The sequence below is a fragment of the Littorina saxatilis genome, linkage group LG5, assembly GCF_037325665.1.
Source record: "Littorina saxatilis isolate snail1 linkage group LG5, US_GU_Lsax_2.0, whole genome shotgun sequence".
In the NCBI taxonomy this organism is placed as follows: Eukaryota; Metazoa; Mollusca; class Gastropoda; order Littorinimorpha; family Littorinidae; genus Littorina; species Littorina saxatilis.
The window spans coordinates 3,608,304-3,615,803 of NC_090249.1; the positions used below are offsets into that span (position 1 = coordinate 3,608,304).

Here is a 7,500-nt window from a genome sequence, read left to right on the forward strand (position 1 = left end):
GTGTGTGTGTGTGTGTGTGTGTGTGTGTATGTGCGTGTGTGTGTGTGTGTGTGTGTGTGTGTTTCTGTCTGTCTGTGTGTTCTCTAATAATTATCACTAAGAGGGGACGTCAGCTTAACGTCAGCTGCGCTATCGACGAATCGTGACCTTACTTCCGTCAGGAATTAACAAGCGCATAGTTTCTCAAGCTGATGTGGCCAACACGGCCAGTACTGTATGTCTCATTCAACAAAGTGTGCCACCGCCCGTCTACCTTCCAGCATGTGCAACTGCGGCCTATGATTCTTGTCAAAGAACTTCTTTTTTTTCTCTTTATATAGAAGACCAAATGTTATACAATTTCAGGAATTGTTTTTGATGAAAAGTACAAAAACATTGTTAAAGTTAGGTCATTTTATTTTTCAAATTAGGAGCATGTGTGGTCCCTGGACCCTCTAAAACTTTCATTTGGGGGTAAATTACAATTTGGTGTCCCGGGAATCTCTAGGGAGAGCATCTGTGGGAAGCCCTTGTATTGTATTGAATGTTTCAAAGGTGTTACCAGCTGATGCTCTATCGATATATATGTTACAGTAAATTCTCAAAAACAGGAAATTTGCGAAATCCCTGAAAATTTCAGTAAATTTGTGAATTTCCTGTTTCACTCAGGGATTTCACAAATTTCCTAAAAATTCTAGGAAATTTGCGAATGTCCTGATTTCAAGGGGCAGGAAATTCGCACATTTACTTAAACACATTTGAAGGGAAACAATGCTTTGTTGGTTGCTTGTGAACCATTTAATGATTCTGGTTTCCTTATATTAATGCAAGTTAAACCCTCATATTTTTCTCTCTCTCTTCTCTCTCTCTCTTATACTGTCATGTTTCCTAAAATGTTTAACATAAAATCTGAACGAGTACATTAAAAGGTACATTATGACACTCATCTCTCTCTCTAGCACCGGCGCGGTGGCCTAGTGGTAAGGCGTCCGCCCCGTGATCGGGAGGTCGCGGGTTCGAACCCCGGCCGGGTCATACCTAAGACTTTAAAATTGGCAATCTAGTGGCTGCTCCGCCTGGCGTCTGGCATTATGGGGTTAGTGCTAGGACTGGTTGGTCCGGTGTCAGAATAATGTGACTGGGTGAGACATGAAGCCTGTGCTGCGACTTCTGTCTTGTGTGTGGCGCACGTTATATGTCAAAGCAGCACCGCCCTGATATGGCCCTTCGTGGTCGGCTGGGCGTTAAGCAAACAAAACAAAAACAATCTCTCTCTCTCTCTCTCCTTTTCTCTGTATGTCTCATACTTTTAATTTTGCTTGAAAATATTAATATACCATTATGACACAAGATGAAAACAAAACAAGCAGGGCATGAACAGCACAGACATATGGCACGTAGTAATCATTCGGTTGAGTTTGTGTCCCTATTATTTCTCGTTTTATTATTGTCTCATGTTTAATTGAATAAAACCGTGTTTAAACCAAGACATAATAATATGGCAATGTCTTTATTGGTGCAGGATTGGCTGCTGTGACATCTTGAGTTTGCACATTACTTGTGCTTTGTAGCACTTGCATCGATTTTTTTTTAAACATTTCTTCGACCCTTCACAGCTGCATTTCACAAAGCTTTGCCCGCCTGATGCTGACAGTTCTATCACGGCTGACCGCAACGACACAGCCTTGTCAAGAGAGACATCTTCTTCGGTTAGCAATCTCTGCGGACATAAATCGAGAATACCCGCCATGTAAGATAACAGCCTTAACCGCCATCGTGTAGATGTCTGTTTCCACGTCCCTGTGTAAAATCACACCAAGTATATTTCTTGGATCTCCTCTGCCACGATCCACTAGAGGCACGGGCACAGCGACATTATCACCAACTTCTCCGGCTTTCAGGTCCACCCGACTTCTCTTCACCATTCGCTGTGCTTGAGACATTTGACCAGAAAAAGCATCTGCTCGACACCGTTTGATCTGATCACTGCGAGCATCCAACATTTGTCCTGAAACATCTGCGATGACCTGTGTGTCCATGCAACAAATAAGTGATTGAGAACCGAAAGCAGGGTCGCTTGGTTGAGAAGGAGTCGTGTTTGATCCAGAAGGAGCTGGCGGGTTTAGTTCTGAAAGAGCTGGATGGTTTGATTCTGAAGGAGCTGGAGGGTTTGATTCCGAAGGAGCTGGAGGGTTTGATTCCGAAGGAGCTGGAGGGTTTGATTCTGAAGGAGCTGGAGGGTTTGATTCTGAAGGAGCTGGAGGGTTTGATTCTGAAGGAGCTGGAGGGTTTGATTCTGAAGGAGCTGGAGGGTTTTATTCTGAAGGAGCTGGAGGGTTTGATTCCGAAGGAGCTGGAGGGTTTGATTCCGAAGGAGCTGGAGGGTTTAAGGCCAAAAAAAATATATGTTGGTTTAGGGTAACCCGACCGACCCTATTTTTTCCCGCTGACCCTAAAACTTTTTTTTCATTTCTCAAAAAACAAACAAACAAAAACAAACCCTTTGGCACATTTTGCGAACCATACCGGGACTAAAACTAAAAAATAAAATAACAATTTAAAAAAACGTCCTACCCACCCTATTTCTTTTGGTCATGTTACCCTGAACCAACATGTATTTTTGTTTGGCCTAATGTATTATTTTCATGAGCGCCATCAATGGCTTTGCGAGAAATGAATGTATTATGTTGATGAGCGCCATCAATGGCTTTGCGAGAAATGAATGTATTATGTTGATGAGCGCCATCAATGGCTTTGCGAGAAATGAATGTATTATGTTGATGAGCGCCATCAATGGCTTTGCGAGAAATGAATGTATTATGTTGATGAGCGCCATCAATGGCTTTGCGAGAAATGAATGTATCAAACATTTTCCACTCACCACAGCAAGCAGTCAGGGTGTTCCTTTTTGGTATGTGACCAAGTGGAGGGATGGTCTTATCCATGTAAGAGCCTGATCAAATCTGAGATCAAATCTGAGATCAAATCTGAGATCAAATCTGACATCAAATCTGAGATCAAATCTGAGATCAAATCTGAGATGGTGAACCGAACTGTTCAGAAGGGTTATTTGACTGTCTGGAGACTGTTCACTAGGTTCATTTGTTGCATACTTTATTTTATTTTATTTCTTTATTTATTTACGAGGATTTATATCGCGCACGTATCTCACCACACAAGGTGACTCAAGGCGCGTGTTACCTATTAATGCCGTGTGAGATGGAATTTGTTACACAATATAGCACGCATTCACATCGGCCAGCAGATCGACTGCCTTTTGGCGCTGCATCCACCTTTCACGGCCTATTATTCCAGGTCACACGGATATTTTGGTGGACATTTTTATCTACGCCTATACAATTTTGCCAGGAAAGACCCTTTTGTCAGTCGTGGGATCTTTAACGTGCATACCCCAATGTAGTGTACACGAAGGGACCTCGGTTTATCGTCTCATCCGAAAGACTAGCACTTGAACCCACCACCTAGGTTAGGAAAGGGGGGAGAAAATTGCTAACGCCCTGACCCCGGGTCGAACTCGCAACCTCTCGCTTCCGAGCGCAAGTGCGTTACCACTCGGCCACCCAGACCACTTTTCCTTTGTCCAACGAGCTCTTGTGATGACTGATCACGTGTATTCAATTTCGACCTTTTGAGGTCGGCAGATTCACTGAGAGTTTCAATATCGCTTTCAGCACTTTCATTCTTTCTTTTATTGTGCGCGCAGATGTTCGCGGCTTATTCGACTATTGTAACTTCGATTAAAAGTTTAAATGTTTGATGTGCTCACGATCTGACTGCATGCTGTGCTTTTCCGCCCGCACAACTGTTTAAATACGAAACAAATCATCAATACAATAAAGACGGAATAAAAATGAAAAGAGAATACATACAGAAGCATTACCCCCGAGTCTTCCAAAATGAAAATAAATTCAATCTTACGTAAAATGTCGAATACGAATAATTTACTTTATTTAAGGCTCCTTTTACTTAGTCATTCCTCCGTCTGTTCGTTACTTATAGTTCTTCGCTTTGTTTGTTTGTTCGTCCGCGTGTGTGTGCATGCGTGCGTGTGTGTGTGTGTGTGTTTGTGCATCCGTCGTTTTATGGACAGAACGATGGAATTTTGCCCACGCAGTTTTGACGCTCTCATTGATTTGACGTCAAAACAATGTTCTACCCTCAGTTTTGGGTTTTTAGATGCCATATTAATCATAAAACTGTTGAGATACGTCATTTTGAGTTGATCAAGCAATGACTGAGTGTGAAAGTGTGTGCGACTCTGCCGGAAAGCGAGTTTACGATTACAATTCATTATATTTAAGCGAGTGTATTATTGCTTACATACTTCTGTTGTAATTCTGTAATCAAATCTGAAATTTATTAAAGGCACAGTACGCCTCCCGTAAACCATCACAGATACTGTCACAGTACAAAAACCCTTCCATTTGAACGCTCACGGAACGGGAACATCCTAGGTGCCCTACGTAAAGAGCGAGCAATTTTCAAAGAAGTAATTTTGCTGATTGTCTGATAACAAAATCGGACCGTGGTGCGTTTTGGCGCCAGACCTAACTTTTAAAATCTAAATAATAAATTGACAGCTTGTTACACAAACATTCTTAAATCATAAAAGAATTCTTTTTTCATCAAGACAAGATCAGTACAAGTCGAAGTTTTGAAACTTTGAAAAAAGAAAAGCCCGGAAGCAGGGTCACGCAAGGTCGTGGTTCTCGTAGCAGACGACGGTTTATGCTTATCGCCAGTTCCTCTAAACAATCAAAAACCATCGCTAGAGTTCTTGTGAATCACAACCGTTTGTTTCGTATAGATCCTGAGGTACATAATAACGTGCTATTGCAGATAAGCTTACAGCGAGTCGCATTCAAATTAGAAACTGACGACTACATTGTGAAAAAAGGAAACTGGATCACAAGGGTTCACGATGGCTCAGGGGTAAGATAAACCACGCAAACATTAATTCTTTGAAAATTGATCGCTCTTTACGGAGGGCACCTAGGATGTTCTCAAGCGGTGAGTGTTTAAATGAAAGGGTGTTTGTACTGTGTGTAAAAGCCTGACAGTATATGTGATGGTTTACGGGTGGCTTACTGTGCCTTTAAGTTCAAGCCCATAGTTATTGAGAAAACAGGTGTCACATCAGTGTATGGACCAGCCAAAAATATCGACAACGTCGTTTTTACATGTATGTGTGTGGGTGTGTGTTGGTGGGTGTTCGTCTTTATGTGTGTGTGTGTGTGTGTGTGTGTGTGTGTGTGTGTGTGTGTGTGTGTGTGTGTGTGTGTGTGTGTGTGTGTGTGTGTGTGTGTGTGTGTGTGTGTGTGTGTGTGTGTGTAAATCAAGCAAAAAAGATATTTTCAGACAATGTGTCTGATGTTTAATTTCTTTGTGAGTTTGTTTGTTTGTTTGTGAGTTTGTTTGTGAGTTTGTGAGTTTGTTCGCTCGTTCTTTCGTTCTTTCGTGCCTTCCTTTATTCTTTCTTTGATTCTTGCCTTTCTTTCTTAGTCCGTCCGTCCGTCCGTCCGTCCGTCCGTCCGTCCGTCCGTCCGCAAATCTTTCGATCCGCTTTCTCTCTTAAGTACGGGCAGAATGTCATCAAACCAGACGTCAGAACAGTTTGTTTACGTGAGTGAGACCGCAAGATGAATATTCCTATTCTCCGCTTTCCAGGCGGTCGCGCTAGTAATAACTGCTGTTTATCGCATAACCATACGTCTGTTCTTAAGTCGGTCATTTTACATTGCAATGTACATGTTTCTGACAGGCAACGTCCGTGGCAATAGGGTCCGTCACCGGATATGTTAGCGGGTATTTTCATGACAAGTTACAGCTTTAAAAAAAAAAAAAAAAACGGTCACAGAGGAGACTATTGTAAACTCGTCACAAAATATTTTTTCTGACCAATTCAATACTGCATACATTTACCTCCCCCCCCCCCCCCCAAAAAAAAATTAGTCAGTCCATCGCACTTGTAACTAGGATGTCAATAATGCTACAGTACAGATGATGTTCAAAGATAACTCTTTCGGGGTTGAAAGGGTCGTGATAGAGTGAATACCCTTGCTTTAAGTAGTACAAATAAATCCACACGGCGCGTGGTCTTTGTCCACGTGTTTCCGACGCACCCCTGGCTTGTGATTGGCTCGTGCATTTTTGTCCCAGGTAAAGCAAGGGCATTCACTCTTTCACAACCCATACATTCCCGACAGAGTTATTTTCGGAATTCGTCAATTGATCCTTTGGCCAACTCGAAACCAACAACAGTTACTCACGACACAAAACTTCTTTCTTTAAGCTGTAATCGCCTTGTCATATTGGTCACTGTGTTTCAATACACGAACAACTAATGACCAACGTCTGGTATAAATCTTATTTTAGTGAAACGCCCCTACCACCCCCCCCCCCCCCCAAAAAAAAAAAAACCATTATATATATATGTATAGGTTACAACACGAGTGGTTTTTTATATGGCTTGTATTTCAGTCAAGACCCAGCGGATGAATATCATCGGGAGACACGAGCCTTTGGCGAGTGGCTCTCGATTGATATTCCCGCTGGGTCTTGACTGAAATACAAGCCATATAAAAAACCACGAGTGTTGTAATCTGTATATCCCATTCTACCATCAAACACAAAGTGTAGACTACTAGCGGCACTTTTGCGATCTGTGGAGTGTGAAACAGTGTTTTCAGCGAGACATGGCCTTTTTGCAACCTTAAACTAAGTGACCGTCGCTGAAAAAATAAAACGAATGAGTGCATCTATAAGTACGCGGTAACACTACTTTCAGACCGTTTAAAAGCGTTAAGTAAAGGTTCCTAAGTTGCAAGAAAGTAATGAAGTCGTATAGAAATCCATTTAGTTGAAGCGCACAATTCTTTTGCGTTTCAGGTCGGCGGAACGGGGAAACCGGTTTGGCCCCCATTTGGCTTACTCGACTCGATTCAGAATCGATTCCACGTTGTTTTTTTCGAACGCATTATTATACAATTAGTCTTATTGACAGAGAAGCAAATTTTAGGGAACACATATGTAGATTTAACCATTTGCTCCCTATTTGAAATGTATCTACATGATAAACTGTTTTGCGAGTGTGTTTGCATGAACCTAAACTGGTATTGATGCGATGAAAACAGGACCCAAGTCTGTCACCGCCGCTTGATTGCATTTTGAAAGAATATGACTGGATTACGGAAAAATACACACATGTTAAGTTCTTAGATACCTTCATCGCCAATGTGGACTTACTGCAGAGCCAGGCAAAAGAGTAGACTTGCTCGCAAAACACGTGAAACAGCTGATGATAGCGAAGCCCAACCGTGCCAGGTAAGGACGGTCTGACAGATTCTCAAAAGTCGTCTGCTAACGAAGCAAGGGGAGGGTACTCGTGTTTTTGTTTTGGTTCGCTAGCATCTGGTTATCTTGTAAGTTGAATGTTCGTTTTTTCCCACCTGCATTGCTTTCATAATGAAAGAAACGTTTGCTTATTGCATCTCATACATC

General features: G+C 42.1%; 1 non-coding gene across 1 annotated transcript; it reads left to right on the forward strand.

Annotated features, from left to right (window-relative positions):
• Positions 1–942: 942 nt before the first annotated feature.
• Trnat-cgu (transfer RNA threonine (anticodon CGU)) lies at positions 943–1,014 on the forward strand. The gene has a single exon. It is a non-coding gene; the product is annotated as a tRNA-Thr (tRNA).
• The last annotated feature ends 6,486 nt before the right edge of the window (positions 1,015–7,500 follow it).